Here is a 20395-nt window from a genome sequence, read left to right as displayed (position 1 = left end):
TAGCAGTAGTCTAGTGAGTTGGGACCTCTGGTGCAACAGATTATACATTGGTGATGATTGGGCAGGGTTTTATTCAAACAACCTTTTTGAAATAAATTGGGTTGGGCTGTTTCTTGTCTGTAGAAGACATTGTGCAGTGTTGCAAATGCTTGCTTATTGATGGAGGCTGACGGCGGCAGTCAAGATCACAGATAAGAACTACCATGGAAAACAGAATGCTCTGCATTTGGTCATTAAGCGTTCCAAGTTGAATGGACACAAGTTCGACATAATCACCATGTCGGAGCACCAATGAGAATTAACCATAAAACACACGCTACCTTCCTTTGCTTTATCCAAGTCCACAGGTCAGACAATTCTGAAAATCGTAAATCCTTCTGGTCTGACTGCTGCATCTGGTGTGTCTGCAGATAGCCAAGTTTCGATACAGCAGAAAATTTCTCATCTGCCTCATCTGCCTTTGCCATTCATAGGAATTAGATGCACAAATAAGTTTTGCACAAGTTCAAAACCATGTTACATTCTGTGTCACATCATTGCACAGGCCTAGCGGCTTCTGTGCATAAGGTTGTTGTACATACAGAGTACTCAAAGCAACTTGTGGAAGCTATTGAATTGCAAAGAAGTGACCTGAATTCTTTAACTGATCGGGCTTTCAAGTTCCTTGTCTATGTATGGCACATTAAGCATTGTACATTATGAAAGAATTTTTAGCCCTCTGACTTTAATCTTTTAACTTTATCATTATGCTCCAAATTTTGCTGCAATATTTCCTTTTTATTTTCTTCTTTTATCCAGGAATTTTAATTTCCGATCAGTCTTCTTTGCTCCAAGTTTCTATTATTGCAATTTATGTGGTGACTGATGTTGCCATACTGCAAACGCAACTTAGAGTGTTCATTAATCTCTTCTGTTTCTGACCTGTGCTCTAATCTAATGCTTTTTGTATCTTTCAGTTCTCTTTGCAATCTGTATCTCCTCTCAAATATTTTATTCCCTGATGCCTTTCCACTCTGCCAAATTTATTTAAACTTTCCTCACTGCCCTAGTTAATTTACCAGCAAGTGCATTGATTCAGCTGTTCAACTCTGTTGAAATGCAATCTGTTCATTTTAAAACAGCCCTTCATGTCCCAGATCTGGTTTAAAATCACACAAACCTGAAACTCTGGTCACCAGCTTTATTTACTGTTTCTGTAGTGACGGGGAGTAATCCAGCACTTCTATTGTCTGTGAAGACTGATATCATGATACCATGTCTTTTTTTAAAGGAAAGAGTTAAATATTTCTGAAAGAAATGTAATAATGATAACAGTTACTTCAGAGTTTTGCGAGGTCTATTATGAAATTGTACATTTTCCCAAGTGATTTCTGATATGTGTTATCTGCAATTATACATGGAGCTAATAAGACTTGTACAAACTTTGTTCTGCATGACTTAACTTGCAACAGGCTTAATTTTATTGTTTAAGTGAAATCCATTTATTATGTAACATTAAAATAAATATAACCTCAAAGCAGATCATGTTTTTTTTATTTGGTGTGAAGAGACAGGTTTTGACTATTATCAGTATAAATGTAGAATTTACTGACTTGTAGATGTTTCACTTAACAAGTTGATTTGAGGGTATTTGTACGTAGTTGTATTTGAAATGCATGGTATTTGATACTAATCCTTTTGTAAAGACAGTTCTGTATATCTGTCGTTTTTTGCCTATTTTGTTTTCTTTAATCTGGAGTCAGCAGCAATAGTGAGATTCTTCTCAGTTAAATTGCTGAAAGGTGCAAATCTCATGCTGAAGCCTGATGTATCTACTCTTCAAAATGGACAGAAAAGAAGAATGCGGATTTAGTTAGATCCTCAAACTGTAAGTCAATAGCTGAAATTTAACTCTCAAAATATATGATGGCAAAGTATGCCTGAAAATAAATGTGTCTGAAATCCCACCCTTTGGAGTTAACAAATGTGGGATGAAGGATTGGGGATCAAACAATCTCAGGAAGTAGTTCAGTTTCTGTCAGATTTATATCAGCTTTCTAGCATATACAGTTCTATTACAGATTATAGAGACCTGATATAAAAACTGAAAAATGCAGGAAATATTAACCAGGCTGTATAGTCCCTATGGAGAGTGAAACAGAGCTAATGGTTTAGATTAACAACCTTACGTGTAAATACAGATGATAGGTCACCAACATGAAATAGTAAATTGGTTTCTCTCTCCACAGGAAAAATGAGTTGCAAGTTAGAGATTACAATGAAGCTTCTGTTGCTTTGCACCAGTAGAATGAATGGTTCTCTGAGGACCAACTCAGTGACTAGTATATTTGCAATCAGGCTTGTTGTTCTCTGAATGCATTGACTTCCTTAGAACAGCATTCTGTATTGCAACCACTTTGTTACCCACACAAACCATAATGCACCCTGGCTAGCAGCAGATCTAATCACAGTCAGATACACAACTTTCTTTGGCACCCCAGCCATCATTTAGCTATAGTCATCCCAGATCACCCAACTCCAGTTGACTACAGCTAATACTCGTCAGACCTCTGGTGGAGTTCAAACACACATATCTAATTTTGGATATTCCCAAACACCACAACACCCCCACCCTGACAAAAATGGATGCCTTTAACCACTCAACTTTCCTATGACAATATATTAACCAAATTAGACACCCATAATAACTATCAAAGTCCTCCATCCTCAATTAGGTACTCAAGGTTGTTGGATCTTTAACTACCACAAGGTAACCCAACTCCCATTTGACATCTTCAGTTATGAAAAGATGCCCTGGCATATCACCAAGCTTTTCCTTTTGCAAATGGGCTTATGGCCACTTTCAGGCACCACCTACAGAGATCAAACCTTCATTGAGCATTGGACACTATTAAATAAAATCAGATACCCGAACCACCATCAAGCACATCTAACCACCCTCAGACCTCGAACCAACAATGGTACCTCAAACTGGCATCAGGCAGCCCCATCCACCGCAATGAGGCACTAACCTTCATTAAACACCCTGGCTACCTTGCGCCATCATTGTAGATTATCCAAACATCAGTGGACACCTACAATCATCCTTGTGTACCCTGGTCAACATTTGAACAATCCACAATCATGACTCCTCTCTCTTCAACCATCTGCCCTTTATGCTTGTCCAATGAATCAGGCAGACTCTGGGTGGAAACTCCACCTAAATGAACTAGGCAGTGAAATCATATTGGAGTGTTTGAGATATTGGATGCTCCAGGTTGACAATGACATCTTACTGTCTCCATGGTTCTCATAGACATAAAATACCACTCTAGAATGAATCTTAAACCTGGAACATTTTTTGAAACAGAAGAGTGAATGTTTCCATTGAACCATTGGGATGCTTTCACCAATACTTCTCAACTCTGAATGGTGGTTGTTATTGTTATTCCAGAGACTTGAGAACCATTTCTAAGATGGATCAAAGCAGCCAAAATGAAGTTGCCAAATTCTTGATTAGACTTTTTAAACATGACATTAAACTTTTAGTATTGTTAGGTTGTTGCATTTCATTCATAAAAATAGTGTCTGTGCTTTCATACACAAGCTTCAAAGGTGCAAGGTGTCACAAACTACAACCTTGCTTTCCATGGTAGGGGCTAAAATCAGTCATTGTTTGATGATCTTTAGGCTCCATTATTTAAATATAGTGAACACTTTGGAAATAGAGCAGATTTGGGTTGGTAGCTGAACTTTATCCATATAAATTATGTGTGTTTTTATTTGGGGCAGCAGAGGTGGGGTGGGGTGCTGATGTGTGATTTTGTAATAAATAGTAAAATATTTAACAGGAATGGGATGAAACTTAATATAAATGTAGACCAGGTAAGATGAAAGTGGATGATGTCGAGGAATATACCTTGCAAACAGTGGGCAATATTAAATAGAGAAATAAGAACTTGTATTATCATTTCCCTAGTTAACAACCACAGCAGAGTAGATTGCTTTAGACCAGTGTTAAGTTATCTTACCTGATGCAAAATAAAATATGAAGCATCTGTTCAAATTATCAATTTTCATTTGGCAAATAACTGACATTCTCTTTAAATGTTTGGCTACGATCAGAAATCTAGCGATTGCAGAAGTGGCGATGCATACACTGCAGCATAACATTTTACAGTGGCATTGCCTTATGATACATCACCCTGGTCTGACTTTCACAGACATGGCTGATATATAGGGCACATATTGTATGGAACATATTGATTTCTTTATAAAGGCTGCTGTAGTTTTCCAATAAAGATCACATTGACATTACTGAATATATTTCAGTGATATTCTGCTCCTCACCAATCGTTACTCAAGTTTTCCACTGAAACAGGTGGACCAAGTGGGTTGCAATCATTTGCAGATCTACAGCACAAAGTCTGCCAATACAAATGGAATGCAGAAACAGGATATAATTTTGTGACCCACACCAAAGTGTATGCTGAATTATTCATTATTCATCATTATTCATGCACCCTTTTGTCAAAGTGCATTTGAAAAATCAAATAGCTCATTGCAAGGCTTTTGTTTTTGTTGTGTTCAAGAATTAAATTGCTGATGCTTCAGCATTTTTAAATATGCCATCAGTGAACAGTACATTACTCATTTATGAAATATTGCTAATCATTGGTTCTACTTTTATTTTACACAGTTCGTATATGTTGTACAGCTTGAAACTTCGCCGTTTTTATACTACACATTGGGGAAATAACATATCACACTCCACAATGCTACATATACCAACATTATGTGTATCCTGATGACTAAAGTAGCTATTCTTATCAAGTTCACCTTTGCTCTTATTTTATGAGACAAACAGGGCTAATTCAGGTACTATCCTCATACCTTCGTGATACATAGTAAGGCAGATGAGCTACATTTATTATTGTTTTGTGTTGTCAGAACTGCAGATTGGTATCTTATCTTTGATTTGAAGCTATTACAAGAATAAATCGTCTTGTTATTTGCAAGCTGTGTGAATCTAAAAGATAGCAGAACCGCAATGCCACAGATGGATGGTGATTTTGAAAAGTATTATTTGCATATCATGTGGTAGCTAATGGACCAGAATTTATGGTCAATATTGCTGTCCTTAAATAAAAATGCTCTTAGAGTTAGTATAATTTGTGTCATAGATTTTCTGTTATATCTGTTAGCGATTGGTGTTAGATGTCAATAATGACCAGTGGTCAAAATTCATTAACTGTGAAGTCATTGGCTGTACGGAGCAAGAATCTCTTTACTTTACTTTATTGTCACCAAACAATTGATACTAGAGCATACAATCATCACGGTGATATTTGTTTCTGCGCTTCGTGCTCCCTGAAGTACAAATCGAAGTAAATATAATAAAAATTTCAATTATAAGTCATAATTAGAAAATAGAAAAGGGAAAGTAAGGTAGTGTAAGTCAGGTCAGGATCTGTTCAACAGTCTTATCACAGTTGGAAAGAAGCTGTTCCCAAATCTGGCCGTACGAATCTTCAAGCTCCTGAACCTTCTCCCAGAGGGAAGAGGGACAAAAAGTGTGTTGGCTGGGTGGGTCTTGTCCTTGATTATCCTGGCAGCACTGCTCCGACAGTGTGTGGTGTAAAGTGAATCCAAGGATGGAAGATTGGTTTGTGTGATGTGCTGGGCTATGTTCACGATATATATCTATCTCACGGGCAGACTAGAAAGTAAAAAACATGAATCTAAATTAACACTTTAAGTATCTTACATATTTAATAGTAATCCATCTGTAAGCATTAAAACTCACAATTGCATGAAGTTTGGTCAATACACAACAGATCAGAGAGAGAGACAGAGTTACAGTTTCAAGTTAATGAAATATTTCTCTCCTATCTGTTGTGTGTTTCCCACATTTACTGATTTTATTTCACATTTCTAGTACGTATCTGCTGTTCTTCTGCCTCTTTATTAGAAATTACAGAACCCATGAAAAAGAGTTCCCAGGATTTTGGCAGTGAGAATGTTTTGTCAATTTCTGAATTTCTTGCCAGTCTGCCGATCGTTGAAGGTCGCGTTAAAGGTGAATGCAAAACAGCATTTCTTGAGGAAGACCACGGCATTCCCGTCTGCAGTTTCTAGATTTCCACATTTAATTATGAGGATATGTATTCTGAAAGTCACTGTCAGTTTTTCTCCAGTTTCATCACTATTTCACTATGCAAGCTCCTGCTCAGGCGTACAGCTTGCCAAGAATGTAGAATTGCTGAGTGTAATGTTGAACATCTGTTATCCAAATTTATTTTATCTCTCATGACCTATAAATTGCTTTATATTTGTTCAATTTTAGGATTAGCAAGGTGATATCTGTCAGCAGACAACATTCCTATTCTGCAAAGGGAAGTCTAAAAGTTTGACTTTCAGTAACAAAAATGCTTTGCAGTTTTCGAGATTGATAATATATGGCAGCACAGTATTTGTAAAGGGATCACGAGGGATCCTAGTAGTTCAGGCTTTACAAAATGCAAGTCTTTTATTTATTCTTTTTATTTATTTAGAGATATAACTTGGTATCAGGCCTGTGCCACCCAATTACACCAGAGGACCAACTAAACTCCTGAACTGCATCTTTTGGAATATGTAGATCTCTCTTGCTTGAAAACTAAGGATTTTTTCTCTCTTAAAAACATTCTGCTCTTTTCTGTGAAAGCACGACTGGAGTCTAGAGGACAACAAAGAAGGTATTCTTTCCACATATGGCATTGTCCATCCTATAGATATGTGAGTGAAAATTAAAATAATTGACAATAAGTAGACAGTAAGTTTTAGTGAAGTTGTCACCATATTTGATAGTTCATTTCTAAAAGAACTTGCATCTATAGATCTTTCATAAACCAGTCGTGCCAAAGGTCTCAACAGGCAATCTAGTACTTTAGAAGCATACGCAATGTTATAACATATGCAGTGCAAAGGTTAACTTTCATCCAGTTGCAGAAGTGATATAAAAAATTGCTGAACTTTTTTGGTCATGTTTACTTTGAGAGAAGTGCACTAACCAAAACAACCGCATCGTTTTTCTTTGAATTGTGTTATAGGATTTTCGATATTGTTTTAAGCCAACAGATAAAACTTTGATCTCAGATCGGATAAATAATCCATCCTGTATACTCTACTACACAATCCCTCTACTTAAGCACTGACAATTTTTCAATAAAACAAAATCTTCTGAGTCATATAGCAAGGTGGAACAAGCAGTAACAGAATTTATTTTGGAAGCTGCAATATATTTTAACTGCCGCCAGGGGGCAGTAATGATCATTGCTTTGATAAACAAGCTTCAGAGACAGGAAAATGTTCATTTATGAACTCTACAAAACACCTGAAGGAGATCCACTTCTCCCAAACCATATGTGTCCTGTTCTGGTGCAACAGATGCTGTTCCTTGCATCAGATACTTATAATTATTGATAGCTCATTTTCTAATTTACTAGTAATAAATAGATATGATTCATGCCCTGCAGTGCATTAGGATAATTACGCAAACATACTCCAAGTAACTTCACATACCATGTTTAATGTGGCATTTGCTTTAGTATTATTATTGCTCACATATGTGAACATCAATGCCTTATGAGTTATTACTTCAGAATTAAGCAGTTTAAGTTACTTAATCCTGAACAATATACAATGCTTTACTTCCTATTTTATCACAATAACCTATGTAAAAGTACTTTCTTCTCTAACAAAGGAAGAGGTGATTTGATTTAAGCATAAGACACTGAGGGTTCATGGCAGAAAAGCTTGGGGAGAATATTTCCTCTTATGGGAGAATCTAGAACTAAGGGCCACTGTTTAAAACTAAGGGGTTGTCTATTCTTAAATGAGATCAGCTAGTTGTTCTTTTCTTGCACAGAGTCTTCGACTATTTTGAAGGTAGAGGTGGCCAGATACTTGATAAGCAAAGAGGGGTAGGGAGGTGGAGGAATAATCTAGCAGAGGTGCACCTGATATTTCAGCCACGATATTCAGCCGACTCATGGATCCAAGTACTTTATGCCTGCTTCTAATTTGTATGTATGTTCATCTCTATCAATGTATTAACAAACATTTGCTCAGGTGTGCTTTCCCTTTGTTTAAGCCTTTGGATTTGCACATTTGGCAGCTACAGCTTTGTAGGAAGAAATCTTGTCTTTGAGCCAGAAACTGTAGGTTTGATTTCCAGTCCAAAAACTTGATTGCAAAATACAACCTAGCTGAACACCTCAGTATTACTAACATTACAGCAATAACTGCACTTCGTGATCTTAACGTACTGAAAAGAACTTTGTGACACCTCAAGTTCATAACTTCAAGCACATAAATGCAAAATTTCTTTCACATGTATGTGGATCTACAGTACATGAAAATAAGGTGCTTTAAAGGAGTTTGTAAATGATTTATTTTGCATTTTTCATTGTAATTTCATCTATTCTGTCAGAGTTTTAATTATTTTATTCTCATGGAAGGATGGAATTGGCTCACTTAACTGAGCAGTAGTGCTGTCAAATCTTTTTGGTAGTGGCAAGAGGGCTTTCTCCATTCTGCTGCCGCTTCGGCATGGCCAATGCTTTCAGATGAGCTTGCTTGTTCTCCTGAATGTAATTTTATAGTGATCTCTTTGACCAGATGGTACTTAGCCTGAAATGAATCAGGACTGTGTGTTAAGTGCTCCCAATGGATGAAGAAATGATGAATGAGTATCTGTGAAAGAAAGAATAACTTATACTAGTTATTTACATCAATTTGTAGGTAGATTAATTATTCTGCATGGAGTATGCCAGGACAAAAATTGAACTTCTTCAACCATATTCAACAGGTGTTGTGACTTAACTAAGCTGTTGCTTTATACAGTCAGTGCCCACTTTGTCAGATACACCTGTACATATGCTTGTTAATGCAAATATCTAGTCAGCGAATCACGTGGCAGGTATTCAATGTGTAAAAACATACACACATGATCAAGAAGTTCAGTTGTTGGTCAGACCAAACATCAGATTGCGGAAGAAATGTGATCTAAGTGACTTTGACTCTGAATGATTGTTGGTGGTTCGATGGGGTGGTTTGAGTATCTCAGAAACTGCTGATCCCCTGGCATTTTCACACATAAGTCTTTAGAGTTTACAGGGAATGGTGCTAAAACTCCAAACAAAAACATCCAGTGAGTGCCAGTTCTGTGGACAAAATTGCCTTGTTAATGAGAGAGGTTGGTGGAGAATGGCCAGACTGGTTCAAGCTGACAGGAAGGCGACAGTAACTCAAATAACCGTGTGTTACAACAATGGTATGCAGAAGAGCATTACTGAATGCACAGCACATTCAACTTTGAAGTGGTTGGACTACATCAGCAGAAGATCAGCCCCGGTTCTACTCCCTTACCTAAAAAAAAACAGCCACTTAGTGTATTTAGACCCTTCTGGAAATCAGTAGCCATGTTGGAAGATAAAATTTTGTTTTCCCATTTTCAAATATCAGCTGTGGCATCAAAGTAGCATTCTAAATGAGTTACATATATTTGGAGATGTGATTGCTTAGCCTCTTTATTCTTGAATTTTATTTTAATGTAGGAGGAGGCCATTTGGCCCATCTTATCCGTACTGGATCTTCTCATCCCCAACCATCTCCCTGCCACACACACCCTCTCACATGCCATCAACTCCACCATTATTTTCCTTTCACCCAACTACATTAGGGGTGATTTACAGTAGCCAATTAACTTCACAATCTTTCTATGTCTTTTGTAGTGAGAGGACTCGGAGCACACCGGAAACCAATGCAAACACAGATAAAATGCATAGTTCTTCATACTGAGAGCACCGGACATCAGAATCAAACCACAAAACTGTTCCATTTTTAGTTATACTTTTTGGAAATGTATGGCTTTCATTTATCATTCTGTATGTTTCACAGCTATGCTTTGAAACTGCAAACATCTTTGTTCTGTTCCAAAAGATTAAACATATTCAAATACTCCTAATTAGCAAAATTGAACATTGCAATGCTCTCTCATTGATTAATGTGCAGTAACAATGCATCAGGCCCCATTCAGAAGCACTTGCATGTAAAATGGCAGAAGACATAAGACTGGCAAGAAGCATATTCACCCATTACTATCTTGATGTGGAGCATTCTTTGCCATATTTGGTCATGGTTTATTAATCAAAAATTGAAAATTCATGGAGAGACTTAGTGTATGGCTGATTTAATGGATACTGGGATTATAACAGGCAGATTTGAAAAATACGTCCGCCATCCCATTAAGAAAGAGTGCAAGTTTTGTGGATGGAAATGAACAAATTAAGTAGCAGGTATTGGAATTAAATATAACAGCAGGTAAAACAAGATTCTGATTTTTATTTACACAATGGCAAATGGCACAAATTCAATATCTGCAGTCCTGGAACATGTAGAAGGCATGAATTTGGAAACTATGCTCTGTATTTGATTGATGTTAAAGGATGGATCCTTATGATCCGTGTATCTGCAATATTCCATAATCCACTCCTGATGTGCACCAGGAACTGCCATAACAAATGCCTTTCTCCCAGCTGATGGCAAAAAACAATAATGGTACAGGAGATGGATATGTTTATTCAGCAATACAAATACAGATAGGAAAATAACACAGCAGTGACTCTAACCTCATATCATTTTACATCACTATGACTGCATCCATTTCCGGTACGGTGGCAAATACGACGTGATCTTCAAAGGTTATGTTGGTCTTTAGATTATGCTGGAAAATCAGTTAGATCAGTAATGTTTCAAATTCACAGAAACTTACTGTAATGGCTGAAACGTGGAAGAATCTGCAAGTTCACAGAAGTGTCAATTTGAATGCTGTCATTTATAGACCAGTGTGGGGAAAATGAATTAGCTGATTCTTCACCTTGGTATAGTAGTTGTGTAAACTCAATGCAAGAATAAAAATCCCCCCCCCCCCAAATAATAAAGTGCAAGACACTTCGAGGCATTTTTTGGCATATTGCCAGTGACGGTCAAGGCTATCACAGGCAGTATCTTGTAATGTCAGTTCTTAACAGTCTATAGTAAATTAGTTGATTCTGTGGAAATTAACTGTTTCAGGCAGGTGAATGATTAAGCCTGCTCAATTTCATCTGATAAGGAATAGCAGTTTGACAGAACCATTGTTTTAAATAATATTGCTTTAATTTCTAAAGTATAAAATGTTTGATATTGCAAATAACATCCTATAAGTTGACAGAACCACTGTTTTAAATAATATTGCTTTAAGTTCTAAAGTATAAATTACAGTTGAAATGACAGATGAGGCCAGACAGAGCCCAAAGTGTGTATTTGTGCCCTTTGTGAACAAGTAATGGTATATCCACATTTATACAACTAGTTAATAATCACCAGAACTTTATCAAGCAAGTTTATGTCTACACTTCAGGCAGTACCCCAGAAGTTTACTTGAAGCCAAATTGCTAAAAGAACAAGGCTAACTTCATGAATTTTGGGTAACAATTTGCTTGTGATAGCTGTACATCAGTGGTAGGGAAGCATTTAGATAGAATTGAGGGACAATTTATTCTTTTGGAAAGCAAAGGCTGATTGGGAGGAGTCAGTACAATTTTGTGCAGGGGTGATTACACCTTGCAAATATGACTGAGCTTTTTTGAGGTTGTAACCAAGAAGATTGGTAAAGACAAGTTGGTAGATTTTGTCTATATAGATTTAGTAAGATTTTTTCAGGGTTAACTGGATCCAAAATTGGATGGGTGATAGTAGGCAGAGTGTAGTGGTGGTTACACTGAATGGAAATCTGTAACATGTACCATGGGGATCAGTTCTGGAAACACAGATGGAGGTAATATACAATATATACACGATTTGAATAAGAATTAATGAACAAAAACTGGTGAAGTCATATTTAATAAAGAGGGTTCTTTAATGATGCAGAGGGATACAGTTGGGCAGAGTGGTGGCAGATGGAATTTATTCAGATCAATGCAAAGTCATGCACTTTGGGAAGTCAAATTTTCTTCAGACAGAGTAAAGGGCAAGGGTCTTAGAAGAATTAATATACTGAGAAACTACTGGGTGCAAGTCCATTCTCTTGGAAAATTAGGGATAGAATCACATTTAGTATGTTCATCTTCACAGGCTGATGCATTGAGCATCTGAGTTGAAATGTCATGTTACACTTGTACAAAATGTTGGCTAGATTACATTTGGAGCATTGTATACAACTCTGGTCACTATATTAGAGAAGATATGGTAGAAATAAAGATATTGCAGAAGAGATTCACTGTTAAAGATAAAGTTTAGCTTTTTTGTCACTTGTACATTGAGTCATCTATTTGCAGCATCAACACATCACACCCACAACTCACTAACTTTAACCATACATGTTTGGATTGTGGGAGGAAACTGGTGCACCTGGAGGTAACCCACATGGTCACAGGGAGAACACGGAGACTCCTTACAGACAGTGGCAGGAACCAAACCCCAATTAGTGACTGTTGGCACTATAAAGCGCTTCTACTAACCGCTGCACAAATGTGCCTTGGATGGAGAGCAGAAAATATAAAGAGAAATTTAATAGACTGTGCTTCTTTTCACTGGAATGTAGGAAGCTGTGGGCGACTTGACAGGAGTTTGTAAAACTATGATAAGTAGAGACAGGATAGGTAGTCAGAATTATTTCCCTGAGACAGGAGAGACTAAAAATAAAGGACACAAGTTTAAGGTGCGAAGGAAGAAAATTGAGGCGATCTGAGAGTTAAGGCCTTTTACACAGAGGCTGGTGAATATTTAGAAGAACAGTCAGTGGAAGCAGTAGAGACAAATACTATTACAAGATTAGAAAGGTATTTGAACGGTTAACTGAATCTGAAAGGAATAGCAAGATACAGGCACAAAGTGGACAATTGGGATTAAGATAGACAAACACTGGAAACAGAGGCATGTGGTCACCCCCAGTACACCCTCAGATTGTGGTGGTTGTTGACACAGACAACTTATTTCAATTTATGTTTTGATGTTTCAATGTAAATGCGACAAGTAAAGCTAATCTCTATCTTTGAAGTTATTGTTTTTGTGTGTGCTTCAGAACTTCATGCAGTAAAGAAACTTAAGCACAGGGGAACAGAAGTTCAACCTGTCAGGAAGACCAGAACAAGCTGCAGGTGGAGGTCAAGATGCTACCACGCAGAACTAACAAGCCAACAAGAGAACTGTACATGGTGCTTACTCAGCAGGTAGAGTTCAGTACCTGAACTGCTCATTAACTAACTCTCCAATCCAACAAGGTCAGTAATATGGCATCAAACACTCTCTGCTCTTTTAAAGCTTTTCTTTGATGTTTCCCTTCAACACTGATGTAATGTACCCTGCTTCTTTCTTCTATCTGCTGATTACTCTTGAATGTTTTCTCAGTAAAGGAAATATTTATGCTGGCTGATGTCGATGGGAGAAGTTTTCTGATGTTGTCTTTGTATACTGATTCCTGAAAAGGCCACAAAGTTGTTTTAAAATAGTTGTCTTTGTTCTTGAGCATGTATATGAGTCAATGGAATGAGCTAGATGTGTTGAGAAATCAAAAAAATTATCTAGTTTGTTTACATCTGTATTCACCCTGGACTGTCTTATAATGACATCAGGGAATTTGGTGGGCTCTCTAAGGTTTGTGAAGACATATCTCATGACATTTTCAGCACAATGAACCCATAAAATAAAGATTTCTATGAAAGATCAGTGACTTCAAGTGCTAACTCTGTTTTTTCCTTCAAGTATACTGTTTGATCCACTGAATATTTTTGGTATTTTCTCTTTTTTAACAAACGTTTGTATATTCGGGAACTCAAACCCTCAAAAGCAGTAGTCTGGGCTAGCACTTAATTGATGAGGTAGCCTTAGGGCAGGTCTCAATGAAGACAGCTCAAGATTGCATGGAATCAGTAACCACCTCATGCTGAAGTACTTTCCCTGCATCGTTGCAGTGAAATGGTGAGCAACTTCTTAGCCAAGTGGGATCTAGAGTTCTTTGTTTGACTTCAGTTCTATTGATTCCAAGGGGGCTGATAAGGCCAGTGTGGAAAATTACATCTTGAAAAAATGGGAGGTAGTGGCTGCCAGAGTGGAAGGGTGAATTTGAGAGAGAGAATGCTCCTTCTGCCACTTACACAAGGCTTCAGTCTTAAGATTCTTAACATTCTCAACATCATCTCATATACTCTTTCTCCACTCTGAATGGCCAAGGTCCATAAGAATATAAGACCATAAGACATTGGAGCAGAGTTAGGCTATTCAACCCATCTAGTCTGCTGTGGATTTCATCATGGTTGATCCATTTCCCTCTCAACTCCATTCTCCTGACTTCTCCCTGTAACCTTTCACTCCCTGAATAATCAAAAACCTATCAACCTCTGCCTTAAATACACCCAAAGACCTGGCCTCCACAGCCACCTGAGGTAATGAATTCCACAGATTAACCACCCTCTAGCTTTAGAAATTATTCCTCATCTCCATTACAAATGGACGTCCCTCTAATTTGAGGCTGTGAAGAAAAATCAGAAGATATGCCTAGTCTTCTATGAATGCTAAAATTACATTTGCCTTCCTCACCACCATCTCAACCTACAAATTAACCTCGAGGGAATCCTACATGATGAGCCCCAAGTCCCTTTGCCCTTTGATTTTTGAATTTTCTCCCCATTTAGAAGATAGACTATGCCTTCATGTCTTCTGCCAAAGTGCATAACCATATGCTTACCTGGACGGTATTCCATCTGCCACTTCTTTGCCCATTCTCATAAGTCCTTCTGTAGGCTCTGCTTCTTCAACACTATCTGCCCATCCACCTATTTTTATATTGTCTGCAAACTTGGCCACAGAGCCATCAAATCCACCAAGATTGAAACGTTTAAAGAAGTCAATAAGATAAAGGAACTGATAGTAGGCTTCAGGAGGGGGAAACCAGAGGTCCGTAGAAGTGTGGCGGGAAGTGTGCTGACTGGCTGCATTACAGCCTGGTATGCGAACATTAATGCCTTTGAGTGGAAAATCCTACAAAAGGTCATGAATTCAGCCCAATACATCACAGGTAAAGCCCTCCCAACCATTGAGCACATCTACATGAAACATTGCCATAGAAAGGCATTAAAGATCCTAACCACCACCACCCCCACCCCCCGCCACTTCCTGGTTATGCTTTTTTATACTGCTGCCATCAGTTAGAAGGTACAGGTGCCTCAGGACTCACATCACCAGGTTCAAATAAACAGTTACTCCCTCCCAACCATCAGGCTCATGATCAAAAGGGTTTGCTTATCCTTCCAGTGAATTCAAAAAAATTTTGGAGGTAATATTAGTGGCTCCCCCCCACCCAGTGCTTTGTCAGTGATACATGTGTCAAAAACATACTCAAAGACAGGAATCACTGCTATCCTCTAGACCACAAGTTTGAGTGATGAGGTCAATGTAGCATGTCAGTTCTGGCTATTGGGACATAGTGAATACCACTAAAAATACTGAAACCCATGCCACAAAATGATACAAAGAATATACTGTATTGTAATGTTGAGTCCAAGGGATGGCTGCACACGAAATTAGTCTTGTAATATGTTCAGGTCAATTAGGAGTGCTCTCACGTAATGTCAATTTAATGAGAAGGAATTCAGAATGGTATTGGTAGCCTCATTGTCTCACAAATATTTGTGATGTGGTCATTCTTCAGCAACAAATACTTATTATGTGAAGTATTAGAAAATAATATAGTAGTTGCATTTCTCTGTGGCTCAGCCCTATTCCCTTCAAGTTTTCACTGTTAGCTAATTCAATGATGGGTTAATCAAAGGTGGTCTATGCTCATATTTCTACTTTGTCCTAGAATTTTGAGAATGTTGTCTTCTAAACTTGTGAAGAATCTTCAGGCTTTGCAAATTTCATGAATACATCCAAAGTGTTCCTACTGCATGTTCATCCAGAGACAACATACAGTATACCTGAAATTTGAATAAATGATCTGCATTGTTATAAATCTTGAGCTGTGTACATATGTAACTCAGACACTTCCTGAAAGCTGGAGTCAGTTGTGTTGTAAGTTTCTGAATTTGTTTTAGTGTATATTTTCTAAATTTAAGAGTTGAGAAACTTTGTCTTTCTGGACTCCATCAACAACAGAGTTGAGGTAATTTGCTCAGCAACACTTCTTAATGATACAAGGTATCTGTACATTCAGTATAAGGAAGCTGTATAGTGAACTCTTAAATGACAACATTTATTCATTCATTGAGATATAGCACAGAATAGGCCCTTCTGGACCTTCGAACCATGCCACCCAGCCATTCCCCAATCTAATCCTAGCCTAATTGCGAGACAATTTACAATGACCAATTCACCTGCCAACCAGTATGTCTTTGGACTCTGGGAAGAAACCAGATCACAGGGTGAACATACAAACCCCTTATAGACTGCAGTGGCAATTGATCCTGGGTTGCCTGTACTGTAAGCCGGTGTTCTAAACACTATGCTAACACGGCGCCCCATCCACCTCTGATGACATATAAACCATGTTACTGCTTGCTTAAGAAACATCTGTAGAATCTCCAGTCTCTGAGAAGAACTATTAACTTGTTTTACTAATGAAGATCTATTTTAAAATTTTAAAAAATCCTGATTCAAACATTAAGTTGTTGAGTTTTATTGCCTGCTAAATACTGCCTGATCAATTGCCACTGTCAAAGTTCATATCAACAAACCTTCTGTAAGGTGCTCCTTTGGAAAATTTTTCAACATTTTGTACAGGTTAAAAAATAGAACTCTTTTTACTAGAACTAAGAGGATCAAGGTGCCTATCACAAAGTTTATAGGAACATGACATCTCTTACAAAGAAGGCATCCATTCATCAGTATTTAATCTTCATGATGGATGATCAGAAGAAATTGCTGTCATTATCTGTGCAAACTTACATTATTTTAATGGAAAATTGTTGGAACCCTCAAATTGGTATAAACTATTTAGGCAAAATTCATCTATTGGAGATAAAATTAGACCTTTAATGAAATTGAAGTTAAGAAATAAAGTAAATCAAAGTGAACAAATGAAGATATCAGGCCTAATGTACAAGGATTACAGGCAGCGTGACAACGCAGCTAGTAGAGCTTCTGCTGTATGTGTACATTGACTGATATGGACCCCAGTTCCCACTTCCCCTTTTACTAAACAGTGCTCCAGTTAACACTCTCACTGTTGCTACATTTCTTATGTTCTGTTTAACAACCCCTGGCATTGGTTCTTTCACTCCATTCCCTCTCATCCCAGCTTCAGTTCCTGCACCCACTTTCACTCACCTGTATCTCTGTTCGTATGCTCCCTTTCAAATTATGGAATAGTGTAACATCTAAAAAGTGAATTGAAAGAATACTGTAGTATTAACTGAAACAGCAACCAGTAGTCTGGAAACCCTACCAGTCCAGCATTATTATGGTTCCAAGCATGCCGAATTAGAAGAGTTTTACTGCACATCTCTGGAAATTAGCAATGACTAATGCCCTGGGAATCCATCAAAGCCTACAGCTGAGGAAGCATCACACCTTCTTGCTACACATGAAACAGCTTCCTTTTAGAATAGTTGTTTCTTTGATTCAAACGTTACCTTGATCTCCCAGAATCTTAGGTTCCGACAAAGGAGTGCAGACTGGAGAAGGCCATTCCTGACAGACAAGGTAATAAAACTGAGGACAAATTTCCTTGGCATATGACACCACTGCTGACATTTTCAACTTGCTACCCTTTGAGCCTAGTAGTCATATTTAACCAGTAACTGTCAAAATTATCACTGGAATTGATTTCTTATCTTGGGATTATCTTTACAACAAACACTTCTAAAATTGTCAATGTTTAGCTTGCAAATTTTCACACGCTTGATGAAAACCAGTTTTTCCTGTGGCGATATCTGTGAGGTCAAGCTTAGCCTGGCTTTCTACAGGTTGCGAACACTGTTGAATGTATACTCATGTAAACAAGGACTTCCTTAATCATCCGTTGTAAGAATATTCATTGATTTAAATGCAGCAATGGCATAAACACAAAGAATCCTCTTACAGGTTTGTGCAAGATCCTGGCAGCCACCATAATTCCTTCACCCTGTTAACAAATCAAACTTCAGCTCTTTGAACCTCAGTGCAGCACCACTGGGTGAGAAGGGATACCACTTAAAACAGTTGCTGACACCTACATGTAACCCAACCAGCTTCTCCTGAATGACTGATCTGCTCTGTAGGTTATATAGGACTGCTCAGAAGTGAGGTTTAGAACTACTACCAAAGGAATTAGGAATAATGCACCCAGTTTTGGATAGTTTTGAGGAGTAAGAGTAGGTGAAACCTGAGAAACAAACACTAATTGCTTGGGCTGCTTTGGTTATAAGGTTTAAATGGGGACCATTATAAATCCTCAGTAATCTAGCAACACACTACTCCTGATGTCCTTGGAAAAATAAATATATGGTCATCATGAAAATGAATGGTCCTCCTTTTACCATAATCTCCCACCATATTTGTCAATGCCAGTTCATATCACAAATATTCATGTATTTAAATAAAACCTGCCAACACATTCAAGAATGTTTAAGGGTGAAAAATACTCTGGAGCTCAATGGATCAGAAACATCAGCACAACCCTTGCATAGACTTGTGCAACCTGTAATCTTCTGATGATAATGGGTTTGCTGACCGTGATGTTCTAAAATCAAAGGATGACCTTGAGCCCTTTTTTATATAAATAGCACAAGTACTCTCATTCAAAGGAGATTTTACTGTAACTGCACAATCTTCAAAGACTAGTTCACTTCCCCGTTAATTCTCCATAGTGAGTTTAGCTACCAATGCCTGCTATTCAAGCAGTGGGTCTCTTCCTATCGAGGAGAAGATATTTTCAGCTAGCAAAGTACTTTAAAATATGGTTCATTTATTTTCAGTGATACATGATTAAGTCTACACAACACAGCCAAAACACACTTAAAACTCACAGTAAATTTCTATCTTAAACATTTCAAAACAATTACTAAAACACAAACCATTTCCCAAACATAAAGGAATTTCCACAAACAGGTATAATTCCTGTAAATTAAAAGGTGCAGACAAACAAACTGTCAGATGCAGAAACCAAGCTAGTGGAATAGATACCAGTTCACCCTATGTTTCTTCCAAGTTCCTTCTTGATGTTTCTTAGCCCATTCCTAAGAAGCTTGAAATGCTCTCTACCTTTTACTCCCACCTGGGTGACCTTTGTTACAAAATCCCGTAACTGGATCACTTACCAGCAAAGATAGAGAGGTCCGTTGAAGTCTGATGGTACTATTTTTAATAGTATTTATTGATAAAGGGCACAAAAATTAGATTAATGCAAACATACAGATAATATACGTCATCAATACTAAATCTAAAGCACGGGTATAATAATAACCAATAAGAAATAGCTCTATCGTTGTCTAGGGGATAATGTATTGTCCGATGGAAAGATAATAGTCACTATCAGTTCGTTCAAGCTGCAGCGTTGTTGGGTTTAAGAGCGATGCGGTTTAAACTTGCACAGGTCTTTTATGATTCCAATCCGTTGAGTTAGGGGAGCGGATTCCCCCGTTGTTAGCTAAAAGCTGTTTTCCGTGGTTCCAGCCACAGAATTGAACGCACGTGGCCTCCTTCAGATGACTTACTGCTGTTACGTGGTCGCTTAACGTTTCTTCTGGTGCGTCTGAGGGACTGTTCCTACAGACCCTCTTTTATCCTGACTCGCAGGGTTGTAGATGTCAATCAGGTTGGGGGAGTGCACTCTCTCCCTTAACCAGCCCACTTTGCCTGAGGGTGTTCACGTAATATAGTAGCTCAATCCACAAATTGGTCTCTAAGAGACAATGGCCATGTCCCGTAGCTTTACATCGCCAGGGAAACGAGGCATTTTGCACGTCTCTCTCTCTCATTTCCTGGGCCCCTTGACCCAACCCAACAGTGATCTTGCGATTCTCACAAAGGAGGGGGCTACGGACGTAACACCTTACACGTACAAGTTATTTCCTTAAATATTATCTTAACACAAGCATCTCTAAAAACATGTTTTGGAGATATAGACTTGAAATAATGCTGTAAATTCTAACTTCCTTGAAGAGATAAAATCTTTCACCTATAAACATATAAATTATTTGATATGCCAATTAAATAATCCATATGTTCTGCAAGCTTCTTTGAACTAAGCAATGTTAGAGTCAGCTTGTCTTCTGGGAATAATCCAAATTAGGTCCTGATGAAGGATCTCAGCCTGAAACGTTGACTGTTTACTCTTTTCCATGGGTGCTGCGTGGCCTGCTCAGTTCCTCCAGCATTTTCTGTGTCTTGCTTTGGATCACCAGCATCTGCAGGC

The sequence above is a fragment of the Hypanus sabinus genome, chromosome 2 (assembly GCF_030144855.1).
Source record: "Hypanus sabinus isolate sHypSab1 chromosome 2, sHypSab1.hap1, whole genome shotgun sequence".
In the NCBI taxonomy this organism is placed as follows: domain Eukaryota; kingdom Metazoa; phylum Chordata; class Chondrichthyes; order Myliobatiformes; family Dasyatidae; genus Hypanus; species Hypanus sabinus.
Note: the sequence above shows the minus strand (reverse complement) of the source record.